Raw genomic sequence first — 12,765 nt, 5'->3', positions numbered from 1 at the left:
ATAAGTATTTGCACTTTCTGTCACATGTTCACTTACCGGTAATTTCATTTTTAAATCATTAGGCATCTCAGAGTCATTATGCAAAATCACATCAGAGTGATCTGTTTTCTTAGCACTGCAGGTATCATAAATACTTAGTCACTTATCAGAAATCACCCGGTCAGTGCTATGGCCTTCTGCCCCCTCCTTTGATGACTGTTTTTGTGCTGTACAGCGCTTTCCTATTTGCTCAACCAACATTTTCACTTGGGCCTCGAGACACTGGAATCCTTTCCATTTCTCTAGAATCCTCTCTCTGTGGCCTAGATCGATATTGGTTGTTTTCTCCCTGACTGAATCTATTCTGATACCTCTCAGGAGAATGATTTCTATTGGGATTGTTCATGAACTCTTGATTCATATGTGGAGGGGAGAGGAGTGCACCCATCCTTTGGTTGTAGTCCCCTGGTGGTGGTGAATCATTGTATTGACTTGGAGTATAATTCGTATTCTGCCTCATGTCCTGTCTCTCATTTTGTCGGTACTGACCCCTATGTTGATTCCCATTATCAGTAAATCGATGCACATATCGGGGTCTATCCTGATTACCATATATCATGGTGTTGGGATCAAATCTGCTCTTTGTTCCCAATGTCTGGTAGGGACCATTATTTCTTTGATCCTGACTTTGTCTCTGATTATTATTCATACCTGACACATCAGGCCGATATCCTCCCAGGGAATGATGATCTCTGGTGATTACCCCTTTGTTCAGATGTCAAATTATTTTTACCTCGACTTTTAGCAGACTCAATGGACATTTTGGCTGATCTGATCTCCATTACTGTTGCTGAGGGTTCTTTAGATTTTGGTCTAGTGTCTTTCATGTTATCATTTTCTCTACCCTGACAATAGAGTACCTCATATAGTTTTGTGCTTTGGTGTACAATCCATTCAAGTGATTTGTCACGGTCAAATTCACGGACCAACTGTGATATGATGTCTTTCTGTAGCCCCTAGAAGTAGGCAGTTTTAAAATCATTGGAATTGGGGTCAAAAGATACATCAAAATGAGAAAAGGCTCTTTTCAAGTCTTGCAAAAATTGGCGAGGTGACGTGTTAGCCCCAGCGGTAATCGTGTAATTAACATTTTTAGCCTCTTGCAATGACTGGAAAGGAGAAAAATGACGTCTAATCTCTTTTCAAACTATGCCAATGTCATGTTCTGCTGTTCATTTAATCCCCTAATGATACTGGCTGTGGGAGCATCTAGAGTTAAATGGAAATATTTCCGGTATTGCTCCTTATGTATTGGGGAGATTTAAATATATCATGCACCGCTTCTAAGTGGTCCTCTATGCAGCACTCCCCTCCTTTTTAAAATGTTTTGATCGAGCTTTGATGGATTTCATTATCTTTATGGGGCTACTCGTTGCTATGCACGGAATTGCACTACTTTGTGATTCAATCCTGGTTTCAGGTGTATGGGTTAGTGGCGGCCCCCAATGGGTGTATCAAATCCCCCAAAGGCATGGCAATCAAGTTCAGTCACCGGCCCAATCACTGGGGCACTATCTCTTTGGGTAGAAATAGGATTCACCTCAACTCCATTGAATGTGGTTCCCTGCCGTCTATCCTGGGACCTGGAAATGCATATTTGCTGTTCCAAATCTTTGCACTTCTTAAGGAGCCTATCTGCCTCCTTATGCAAATAGTTGTTCTCCTCACTCAATGTATTAATTACCTCCTGCATATCGCCCATTTGCATTTGGCATTAATTGAATTCTTTGTTTCTCTTGTCTCTTTCTTGAAACATTTTAACCATTTCCTGTTCAGCATTTTGGAGATCACTTTCTTTTTCACAATTTTCTTTTTGCAAAATCTTCATTTCCAAAACAACCTCATCTTTGTCTTGCCTAATATGGTCTAGCAACGCTTTGAAATGTACCAATTCTTGTTCACTATCCTCAAACTGTTTCTTGCTTTTAGACAATTGAATATCAAGATCCCTACATTTTAACTGCATGTCTCTTTGACATACCTCCAATTATGCTCTTAACATTTCCTCTTTTTTACTTGCCCCATCCAGATCAGCTTTTAACCTGTTAATCAGATTAGTATCATTTTCTTGCATTCGCAGGGATCCATTCAGGATAAACCATGTCTTGGCACACAGCTGTATCAGACAATCTTTCTCTGCATGTTCATCAGCTGCATTTAATAGTCTCAAAAGGCAGACCTGAATTATGTTGCCTTCTGCAAAAATGCTGTCTAATGGTTCTTTCTGTACTTCACCATAAATGAGGTCATGCCATTCTGTGGTATTATTTGATGACCATGTCCCATGTGCATATAACTTTGCCTCCAGATATTGTTCTAGCTCTGAGAATGTGGCTTCCATTTGAGACATTCTGAAATTCACTTTTAGTGTCACACTGTTATCATGAAATGGGTTCTCTGTAATGCATGTATGGTAGTGTGAGACACACTTGCCACGCCCAGTAGGTAATCTGTAATAATTTTCCCGTCCTGTGCACCATATATGTAGGATATTTTGTGTAAATTTGGGGTCTGGCGGTATGTTCTTACCACCAGCAGAATTGTGGTAGTTTAGAAATACTTATCCTCGCGTTTAGATTGGGTTTGTTCTCACATCATCCTAGAGACCATACCTTACTATATTATATTGGCGAATACAGTAATATGTATTGGTGGCAGTATTTGGTGGTAATAGATTACTTAATGGTGAGCATAATTTTCCTTCCCTACATTATAGCCCCATCATACACAAAACTTTTCTTACTATTATATCACTCTTAGTGATCTATAGAGGGCCTCGGACCTACATTCAGAGACACCACACTTTTACATAGAGTGCCACCTACAACCTGTGGCCGGTATCACTGATTTATTTACACCAGTGAACTATGCGTTCGTAGGCCTCATTACTGGTTCATAGACCCCCAGTAATCTATATATTGTATTAGGTTTCCCCAGACAACATGCACTGAGGAACACACGCATACACCTATTTATCACTGCTAAGTCTATGTGCATGAACAAGTTGGCAGCTGTATTACCAAAGAACACAAATATTCCCCATTTCTGCATAGGCAAACCCAAAACAATGAAAACTCAGAAGCATATATATATATATATATATATATATTTATATATATATATCTTATATTGTAAACAATTACAATGTCATGATACACTTCTTACCATTTACATTTCAGTACTACTTGTAACAAAATGAGAAGAGAAAAACAAAACCACAGATGCAAACTAGGCATCACATTTTATAATTCAACACATGACGAATAAAAATACAAGGGATTTTCTTTTGCTTTGCTAATCTAACTGCCTGTTATTTTTAGATCACATTCGTCAAACAATCGCCTCAGAATAACCTCGCTTCGACTTGGATGCTCACCAAAGATTTGCTGTTCCCTCTCCCACATGATCTCCTTTCGCTCGCTTCAGAAGGACAAACCCAGTCAGCATGGATTGCCTCTGTTATCTCGGATGTTTGAAGTGTGTGGCGAAAACATAGAGTTCTCAAGCCAGCGCTAAGTGAGACTAGGCACGTCTGTCTGAGAGCCCAGTCATTATCCGAACAAGCTCTCCCTCTGCCCTTATTCCCCCAGCAAAGTTCTGCACCTTCCCATTTTGCTTACGTAGCAAAACTGCAGATACACTGCTCCAATCAAATTGAAGTCAGCATCACCCTTCCTTTAGCACAATAGACCAGTTACACAGTGAGAAACTGTAACAAATATAATGTCCTGGTATGCAGGCTCTCTGCTTACTGCAAACACAGAACAATAAGGGAGAAAAAATTCAGTGCACGATTGAAAAACGAATTTCAGAATATGTATTTTCACCCCATTTTGCACATAGAGATTACATTATAATGTTAATAAGTTACTCTAGTAATTAGTAATTGTTAATTAAGTCAGTTAGTTAGATGAATAATGTAGTCCCCTATGTATGATGTATTTCAAAGAAGATAGAAAAAAAAAATCTGGTGCACTTTTAAACCTGCAGCTTCACATTGCTTTTTGCTGTGTTATAAATCCTGTTTCCAGCCACATACTCACATGTTATGCTGGCAACATAGACTGGCTATATTTGTATGCCACATTATTGCTGGCAACAATATGCCATCACATTCAGTGAGGAGCTATCCACTCCAAGGTGCTATAAAGCGCTATTTTTGCATTCAGTGAAGTGCTACACACTCAAAGTCGCTATAAAGCGCTATATACTACTACACTACCTTGCTGTCCATGTTTTCTTAGGTGTCGGTACTTCAATAGGTGCTGTCACTCTGATAGGCACCGGGCAGAGCCTAACTGTGGCTCTCTGCTGCTTTATATGTTCGTCATACGTCACATATTTTGGCATGAACGTACCTGGTATTACGAAGGGGGTGGCTGGAGTGTGGATGACACTTGGCACTTCCTGTTCAAAAGTGTAGAGAATATCGGGCAACGGTTGTAGATCCACTTGCGGTCAGTACTCTTAAGCAAACATGTGCCGACCCTGCAAACCTTGGTATGGACCGTGGAGTGGAACCTGTTAAATTACTCAGTAGCAGGGAAAAGCAAACGTCAGACGTATCAGTGCTCTATGCACAGATGCAAGTGCAGAAGAGAGAGCATTCCCTGAGCACCAACATATCAAACAGTCAGAGGCAAAGTCGCTTATGGCTATTTATTACAGAAATGGAATAATGATAAAAAGGATAATCTGATATGTGTGAAGTGAAGTGTGTGTCAGATGTACCTATGTGATAGGTGGGTGAATAAGAAGGGATGCGATGTGTGTTTTTTAATGTTCTGGGTGGGTGTGTGCCTTGTGTAGAGAATGCCAGGAGTGGATGTAGGAGAAGGTGTGAGTGTGAGACTTGTGGGTGAATGAGTATGAAGGTGATGGTGTGTTTTTGAATGTTCTGCGTGGGTGGGTGCCTGTGTAGCGAATACAATGAGTGGATGAAAGAGAAAGTGTGAGTGAGTGACTGGTGGGTGAATTCGTATGAATGTGATGGTGTGTTTTTGAATGTTGTTGGTGGGTGTGTGCCTGTGAGGAGAATGCAATGAGTGAATGTAAGAGAAGGTGTGAGTGACTGGTGGGTGAATGAGTATGAATGTGATGGTGCTTTTTCTGAATATTCTGTGTGGGATCAGATCTGTGTGCCTGTTTAGAGAACGCAATGGGTGGAGGTAAGAAAAGGTGTCTGAGTGAGTGACTGATGGGTGAATTAGTATGAATGTAATGGTGTGTTTTTGAATGTTGTTGGTGGGTGTGTGCCTGTGTAGAGCATGCAATGAATGTATGTAAGAGAAGGTGTGAGTGACTGGTGGGTGAATGAGTATGAATGCGATGGTGTTTTTCTGAATGTTCTGGGTGGGTAGGTTTCTGTGTGCCTGTGTAGAGAATGCAATGGCTGGAGGTAAGAAAAGGTATCCGAGTGAGTGACTGGTGTGTGAATGAGTATGAATGTGATGGTGTGTTTTTAAATGTTCTGAGTGGGTGGGTCTGTGCCTGTGTAGAAAATATAATGAGTGGATGTAAGAGAAGGTGTGTGGTGTGTGTGAGTAACTAGTGGATGAATGAGTATAAATGCAGTAGTTTGTGTTTGAATGTTGTGGGTGGGTGTTTGTGTGCCTGAGTGGTGAATGCAGGGTGAATGAATGTGATAGGGGATGTATGGGTGAGTGGCTGGTGGATGAAAGGGGATGAATGTGTGCATGTGTGTGTAAGGTCCTCGGACACTGGAGATTACTAGGGCATTTTTGACGTATCCTTTATTGATTTTGCATGTGTTACTGGTATTTTTGGGCAAAACCAGGTTAATGAGTTTAACTACCTGGCTAGACTGGTATTTTGGTGCAGTCAGTGTAGCCATTGCTTACTGTAGTATGACATTTATTACTAAGTATCTTTAAAAAATAAAACATAAGTATTGCTACCTTGCTAAACTGAGGTTTTACAGGGTAATTCATGGAATAAATGTGCACACAATGTGTTCCATATATACGTAAACGGGCGCTTGCGCACGAAAACACGCACAAGCACCCGTTTACATATACATGGAACACATTGCGTGTGGCTTACCTGAGACCTGTGTTGAATCCGCGATGGTCCAACACGTCACTGCTACACCACAAATCCCTTGCGCGATATGGCCAACAAATGCACACACCTAAAAAGGGGGCTGAACATGTGAAATGGGGAACAACAGGCTAAAATGTGGACGTTACGGGGAAGCACTGCAGTAAAATCTTCCCAACACACATGCATAAAAGTGTGCAGAAACACCAAATGCACGTATACAGCTACAATGAATGTACCCTTCCTCACAGCATGATCGTGGGACACCGCAGGAGGAGGATAGCCAGGCCCTCATTTTTGGAATGCCTGATGACCAGGTCTATGGCAGGTATAGGTTTCCACCTCGTATCATCCTAGACCTGGTCACTGAGTGGGAGGATGACCTCACATCACCCAACCTGTGCTCCCAAACACTGAGTCCTTGCAAAAAGGTGCTCAATGACCTGCATGTTTGGCCACTGGGTAATTTCAGCGAACAACTGCCATAGATGGGGGTGTCTTACAGCCCACACATTCACGCTGCTTGCACCATGTTTTGGCAATCATGGCTGACACCCCTCAGTCTGCAGGCACATATACATGCCCCTAACAACCGCAGAAAGGCAGGCCTTGGTCCAGGATTTTTACAGGGTGGCACACTTCTCCAAAGTGCTTGGTGCCATTGATTACACCCGTGTGGGCCTATGTCCACCAGGGGCACTGAGCACATCTACTGCAATCGCAAGCACTGGCATTCCATCAACGGGCAGGTCGTATGCAATGCCAAGGGAATCATTTCCTCTGTCGTGCCAACTATCCAGGGTCCACCCATGATAATTTCATATTCAGAATGTCAACCCCAAACCGGGACCTGGAAGCTGGGAGGCATGGCAACACATGGCTCATTGGTGAGTACAAAGGTCTGTGCACATGCATGCATGTCACACACAAATAGACAAACCCAACTAATGACAACCATTATCACCTCTCCAGGGGACAGTGCCTACCCTCTCAGCACCTACTATGATGCCAATTCGGGACCCCACCACACCAGCTCAGGTAAGATACAATGCAGTGCATATTGCAACCAGGGCCAAAGCGGAGGGCACATTCGGAGTGCTAAAGTCACGCTTCCGCTCCCTTGACCGCTCCAGTGGACAGCTACTATATGCACCACTAGTAGTGTGCAGGATCATTGTAGCAGCATGTGTCCTTCACAATGTTTCAACACGGCGGGGCGTACCGGTGGACATGGTGGTTCCCCCACATCCCCAACCACATGCATGCCCGCTGCACATGGGAGGGGAAAGGGCACGTGACGAGGCTGCCCGTACCCAGCTTGTGGCACAATGTTTCACCTAAAATCCCACCCATGCTGAATGCACACAGGCCTGGCACATTCCAGGTGACAATTGATGTTGACAAAGAGACAATCACCTGTCCCTACATTACCACCCTGAGAAAGTGTCCTTGTAAGTGCTACATTGTGTGCATCCCTAGCTACTTAAAACAACACAATCACGTGTGACCGAAAGGCACACTTTCAAGATGCAGTATGCCATTAACCGCATGCATAACAACACATCCAAATACTGGTATGTCACCTAAACCGTCCCAAAACCCATGTTACCCGGCCGACACACTACACCATGGCATGCAATGTAAAAAGTCAAAAGAAACTGCACAACACATGACACAACTGTCACAAAGTGCACTTCGACAAATGGAAATATGTCCGAAACAATTCCCCCTGACACATCAAAATGAAACCATATACAGGAACATCCATTTACCAGCATGACATATCATAAACACAGGACCCAACAGTGACAATGTCAGACAGTGACCACCCACAATAGTACAAGTGCCTCAATGTGAGAAAGCCACCACATAGACCCTTCCATCTTGAGTGGGTCTCTGCTAGCTAAAGGGGGCCGGGTAATGCATACAGCATGAAGGGTATCAATGATAGAGACCGGCAAGGTAATACATGAAGATGCAACATCATAAAATACACATTTACTAATATCCAAAGCAAAATGCATACTAAACATGCACTTGTCAAACAATCATGAATCCCCACAAGGGGTGTATACACAGGTTGGAATTCAGACTGGCCACAGAAATGATGGAAGCCCAATGCCTCTGTGTAAGTTACTGTAACACTCTGCCCTCCTTGCAAGTCCATGGAAAGGGAGAGCAGGAGTGGCATATGTGTCTGGACCCCAAGCCACAAACACAAACGTGAGACAAGCCTCTATCAGTGGATGCCTTCGGGTGCCACACAAAGCAACACACTGTTACATGAATGCACATACCATAGAAAGAAAAATAATAAAAAATAAAAAAATTGGCCATGGTGGACCAGACAGGGGTGGGGGAGCACCCAGGAGGGAGGAGGTGCAGAGTGCACCTTAACACCCACATGCATGGATGTTGAGAAAAAAAAACTCCATGGGTTCATGGCCTGCATGGCTAGCCTATAGTAGGCGAGCTGTCGCCACTGTCGGCACCCTCTGGTGTAACATTAGAAGGTGAGCGTGGCAAGGGAGGCTGAGCATGCATAGCCCTGGTATGCTCCTCAATGACAGCAAGCATGCAGGCCTGAAAGGTCTGATTCTGCAAGATTACGGTACAGAAGTCCCCATGCAGCACCTCACATGTTGCACGGAGTTCCGCCTGCAATGCCTCACGTGATGCACAGATCTCCTCCCGGGTTGCATGGGGTTCCACATGCAAGGCTTCAGGTGATGCATGGATCTCCTCCTGGGTTGCATGGATTTCAGCAGAGATGTTGTGTATCAGCTGCTCCATCTGCTGTTCCGCCCATCTACTGCGGCCCATCTCAAGTGCAGCCAGAGTGTTTCTGAGGGAGGTGTTCTCTTCCCTCCGGGCATCCCTGTGGCCTGTGCCTCTACAGCAATGGCTGTGCGCAGAGCCCCCACTTCAGCCCGTCGGTCCCTGGTGGCGGCCAACATGTCCAGCCTGTGCGAGCAGCATTTGGACTACACTGCCTGCTGCTGGAGCTCCATCTGCCTTTCAGGGGGGAGAATGGAATTGGCCACCCTTTCCACACCGTGAGCCATCATCTCACATGATGCCCCCTGTTGATGTGCAATGGCATACATGGAATTCTCCCACACAGTATTCCCGGGTGGCATACGGCCACCGCGATGCCGGACACCACACCTGTCAGGCCCAGGATAATTGGAGGAGCAAGTAGTGTGGAGCGTGACCCTGCATCTGTAACCACTACAGACGGACATAGCAACACTGACTGACCCCATGAGGGGTCTACCCCCACTACAGATGTGTCAGACAGAACAGCATCCACTGCAGAATCACTCACCTGCAACAGCAATGAGGGTTCAATTTCCAATTCCGCACCGGAGGCATAGGGTTCCTCAGAGGTGTACTCAGAGACACCCCTGGCCAGGATGGTCTTGAGCACCAATGGATGTTCATGGGCTACCATCCCATGGCCTCCACTGGTGCCTGGTTGGGGCTCTGAATACTCCACCCCCTCCGCCATCTCCTCCTCCTCCACTGCTTCCAGTGACTCATCACCTGTACAAAATAAAAAGAAGGCATGATCTGTTACACTCACCTGGTCTCTGTGGAGGTGTTGGGGCACGGTTGCAGCCCTCCTAGTAGTTAGATCATCCCATCAGGTCTCTCCCTCTGTGGATAAGCTGTGAGCAGCAGCAATTGGTGACACCTCTCCTGCCTGGAGATGAGAGAACGTGAGTGTGCTGATCTGTGATGATTGTACCTCTCAAACCCTTCTACCCAAGGTGTGATTTTTGTGGGCATGTACTGGCTCGTAAGGCTCACCTGTTAATTATTGATGATAAGCTCTCTGTCCTGCTACTTCTAGCAGGTGCGCTTGTCGATGGGACCTAGTTCCTTCACTGATCCCCAGTAAGAAATAGTCCAGTCCATCTGGGCCTATGCTTCTCCTGGTTGGTAGAATGTGTCTTCCAATGTCTCTTGTCTCTTCCCCTTTCTGTTTTCTCTTTGCCTCTTCTCGTTTTATGTCTTTTTATTATTGCTCTCAATATTTTTGTTAATTCCTGAATAATGTTCCACCTCTGTTTTCTTCCCAATAGGTGGAAATGCGGCCTAGAAGCAGCCGTAGGGGCGCGGAACGCGGCCGGGTGGAAGATGGAGGAAACCGCAAAGTCTGACAGCAGGTAAGTGATGGTTTGAGGAAACGCACGAGGTTCGGTGGTAGCGCGACCTTAAACTGAATGTCTTTTAAGTGTCTAACCTTGCCTTTTGTTTTTACTTGCAGGTTCTGCTGTCGCAGATGGAGCGCGTCGTGCTGCAGTGCCAATATGAAGATTTCAGCGTTCCGAAAGATTTGAAGATGAGCTGCAGTGTCAAGATGAAGATGTCCGCGTTCCGGAAGATTTGAAGCTGAGCTGCAGTGCCAAGATGAAGATGTCAGTGTTCAGGAAGATTTGAAGAAGAATGCCTGGATCAACGAAGATGCGTACAGGTGGGAGCAGATTCCCCAGGTGTTAAGTATGATGGCAGGATGCAGGATTTCCAAAGGTAAGTCTAATCCCAGGCGGCGGTGAGCGTTACGCTGCATGGAAGTGCAGGATAACGTGAAGCATCTGCCTCAGGAATCAGAGAAGCTTATATAGCTGAGATCGTGGGCACGCCCACTAGGCCTGGCTTGATCACACCCTGCCACTCCTAGAGAGTCAGAATGTGCAAGACAACCCAAAAGCAGCAGCCACACCCAATAGGACACGCGGCACTGCTTTAGTGAATAGAAGTTCCCATGTTAAATGCACTTTGCACCCAAAATGAGGTGCTATGTCCATGATAAAAGCATTTTTGTCCTGAATAAATGTTCTTGCTTACTGTTATTCATGAGCCTGGCACCATAGTCGCCAGGACTGTGTCCATCCGAGCCTCCTGTGTATGTGGCCCTTTAATGTTTGCGTTCTTGGCCCGATGACCATGACATGACCACACATGTTAACAGCATAGGCCACACACATAGGTATTACAATGTTGACAGCCAACACACGAAGCGGCAATGTGACACATGACACAAACTCAGGCATGCATGCAGTGCCAATGTAATGAAATGGGACCCTGAAAGCAGACATGGATGCGTGTCAAATGGCAAAATAAGACATTTACTGCATTGTGCATAGTACCTGCATCACACACAGGCTTGTGTCTGGCCCAGTCCTTCCACACACATGACAGATGCAACACACAGATGGCACGTAGCATAGCCAAGCCCAAACTGTCAACCAGACCCTGATGGAAGCTCAACACTACTGTCCTTGAGCCATGTACAATGCATGTCATTTGACATTTCATTGAAATCACTATGATAAAACACATGTGTCACAGGCTGCAACGACGCTAGGATGTTGAAATACAGTGAAGCAAGGCACATGGATTCATCAATGGCAGGTCACTTTGACATGACACAAGTGAATAGGCATGTGGAAGGGAAGAAAAGGGCTCGGAAGTGTGTGGGTGCAGTGCAGTACACGTGTACAGCATCAACCATCATTGAGAACAGAGGCAGTAATATGATTGTTGTGGACTGATGGCAGTGTAACGGCAAGTGCAGTCATTCTGTGTAAAGTGTTGAAAGTGGGTTGTAGGGATACAGTAAACCTAAACCCCACCCCCAAGGGCGGGGGATGACTTGGAGGCAGTGCATACCTCAAAATGGTTGCTTAGAGTACTGTGTTGTAGCAGACAGTGTGGGCAGGTGTCAATTGCATTCTTTCAGTCATTTAGGACTACAGCATGGGAGAGGAGGACAGTAAGCACAACACATCAGGAAGCATCAGAAGTGCCCCCCGACCTGGAGAAGCAACAACAGCAGTTGCATAGAGACAGGGAGGCTGCAACAGAGGGAGGCTTACTCTTGACACAGACGAGAACCCCAAACTAAAGGCCATGAAGAGCAACTGATCCTGAGTGAGCAGGAAAGGGATGATGAAATGCCATGAGAAGGAAGCAAATACTGGAGATGGAGTTGAATGAATTGCTTGCCCAGGACCCATATAGACTTGCTGGGAATGCACAGGGTCCAGGAATTAACACTCATAGCTACTGTCAGCCTGTGCCATCTGCACAGTCCGAGTGGCTACCGAGATACCCTGCAGCAAGGCCAAAGGACGTTCCACACAGTCCAGGTCTGGCAGAGTTGCAGAGGGAAGAGTGTATATTCACAGAAATCTGGGTACTGCATGTTGCAGTAGTCTGCCATCAGTATCACCAGTGCCATGGAGACAGTGAGGTGCTTGGGGATGGAGAAGCAAGGAAAAATGCCTCTAAGGAGGAACAGCTCACAGGGTGAACACAAAGAGACATCTGTCATGTGTTGATAGAAGGTGAGTGTTGAGTGGAAGATCATCACAGACAATCCACAACCATAGGTTGGAGCAAGAATAGGGCCAAGAGAGGCAGCAGAGAGATTTTCATGGAAGGAGGGAGTAGGTGTGGTGATGAGGACTGCCTCTGTGTGCAGCACATGGTTCGTATGCAGTCTGCATGACTATTAGCACGTATCAGTCCAACATCACATGGGTCACACATGGCAGTCATGTCAATGTAGCCTGAACTGGCAATCATAACACATCACCCAAGCAACATACACATGGTCTGTACACACGCGCATCACCACTCACCGGACATTGTCTC

The sequence above is a fragment of the Ambystoma mexicanum genome, chromosome 10, assembly GCF_040938575.1.
Source record: "Ambystoma mexicanum isolate Mex_15411 chromosome 10, UKY_AmexF1_1, whole genome shotgun sequence".
NCBI lineage: Eukaryota > Metazoa > Chordata > Amphibia > Caudata > Ambystomatidae > Ambystoma > Ambystoma mexicanum.
This window is presented reverse-complemented; position numbering follows the sequence as displayed.